Source organism: Pleuronectes platessa, chromosome 4, assembly GCF_947347685.1.
Source record: "Pleuronectes platessa chromosome 4, fPlePla1.1, whole genome shotgun sequence".
NCBI lineage: Eukaryota > Metazoa > Chordata > Actinopteri > Pleuronectiformes > Pleuronectidae > Pleuronectes > Pleuronectes platessa.
The window spans coordinates 5,676,142-5,678,074 of NC_070629.1; the positions used below are offsets into that span (position 1 = coordinate 5,676,142).

Below are 1,933 nucleotides of genomic sequence, written 5' to 3' on the forward strand. Positions count from 1 at the left end.
AGAATTTGGCTGAGAGTACCCAAGCTCAAAGTGTGGTTGCAAATCGGGTAACAAATTTTGACATTAAAGAATCTATTATTTTAAATATGTGTAGGCCTATTTGATGGTGATTGGTGAGAAATGCCATTTTTGATGTTTTACTTTAGGCTCTTCAAGAATGGCAAGCAATACGTGCCCAGCAATATAATGACAATTTGTTGGTGGATCAGGAGAAGGTAAAATTTCCAAGTTGTCATTTTGTATGTTTTACATGATATTACAGAATGCATAAATAATTTTAATGTGGTCTTTTAATAGGAGAGGAAGAAACTAGCCTATCAGGCCTGTGAGGAAAGGCGTCAAAAGGTTTGTTTGTAATATTCGTTTGAATGAACTAGCCGAAGATTAATTTGAATTTTCTTTTTAATGAGAGCAATAACATTTCAGGCTATTGAAGCAAGACATCAGCGTCTATCTGCATGTGAGGTACCCTCTGATGGGGTGTTGATCAAATTTAAATATCCAGATGGACACCTCAACATGAGGAAATTCAGCTTGTGTGAGCCAATTCAGGTGATGTGTGTTCAGCTTGAGAAAATATCAAGTGTCGTCACAGTGGGTTGTCAAACGTCACTGGTGTAACACTGTTTCACATATTTTTAGACCTTGTTTGACTTTGTGGGACAAGATGAAGGTGCCAGTGAAATCTTTGTGGTACAAGAAGCCACATCATCAAGATCAATTGAGAGCAGTTCCGCCGGGTCAATAATTGATCATGGCATAAAACCATCCTCAACTCTTTACGTACTTTGGTTTTCAAATCACCATGTACAGGTAAATGTATATTGCATTGTATTTCCTGTCTCAAATGAAAAATTGTTTTGTTTTGTGCAAGCTCATGTATTGTGTATGTTTGTCTTCAGGAAATTCTCTCAGGTCAACAAAATGATGGAGCTCATGCCCTAAACCATACATCTCCTGGTCAGTCGTCGCTGTCTGAGCCCTCAACCCAGCAAAGTCTCTCTGTGCCCTCTCTCCAGTCTGAGCCCTCAACCCAGCCAAGTCTCTCTGTGACCTCCACCCACTCACTGCTGTTTGAGCCCTCTCTCCAGCCTCTGCCATCTGAGAACTCTATCCAGCCATCGCTCACTCTGATCTCACAACCGCAAGAAATCCTGACTGATGAAGAACCATCACTCCCTCCTTCACCTGTCCAGGAACCAATCATTGATCTTGATGAACAAGAGGAGACGGTTTCACAAAATCAGTCTCCTGTATCAACACATCACCTTAGAGGACCTGTGGATGAGTATGTGTTTCTCATTAACTTGACATTGATGTTTTTGGTGTATGTAAATATTACATTTTCTATACCATAAAAAGGACTAGCACTAAACCAAAGTCAGTGTGATGCTTATATCCTGTAACATTTAAGCAGGTGGTTAAAACTTAGAAAACATGGTACATATTTGGCATATGAATAAAATGTATGAACTTCTTTGGTTGCAGGATTGATCTACAGACCATATTGAAAAAACTGGTCAGCAAAGTAGATGACTGCTTCTCTCCAACAAGCAACCAAATAAATGTGTGCAGGGACAATGTTTTACCATGTAGCCTGCGGGCGTTTAAACGGAAGTCCTTCGACCCTGAAGCAAGACTGGATGTTGTCTTTGTGGATGAAGATGACAATGGTGAAGGGGCAGTTGACGAAGGCGGCCCGACCAGAGAGTACTTAAGGCTGTTGATGAGGGCCGTCCACCAATCAAACATCTTCGATGGACATGAGAAAGACCGGCAGTTGCGTCTTGATACGCAAGGTAAGGAAGCCCAAATTCTTGGGGCTGTCTTCATTCAACTGGCATAATTCTAGAAATGTATACACGGAAACCTATTTAAATTATTGCACTCCCTTATTTCTCCTGTCTTGATTTATTGTGTTCATTTTAGCTTT

General features: G+C 40.6%; 1 long non-coding RNA gene across 1 annotated transcript; it reads left to right on the plus strand.

Annotated features, from left to right (window-relative positions):
- Positions 1-295: 295 nt before the first annotated feature.
- On the plus strand, positions 296-1,161 carry LOC128439061 (uncharacterized). The gene is made up of 4 exons (XR_008338418.1): positions 296-345; positions 427-552; positions 643-813; positions 903-1,161. It is a non-coding gene; the product is annotated as an uncharacterized LOC128439061 (long non-coding RNA).
- The last annotated feature ends 772 nt before the right edge of the window (positions 1,162-1,933 follow it).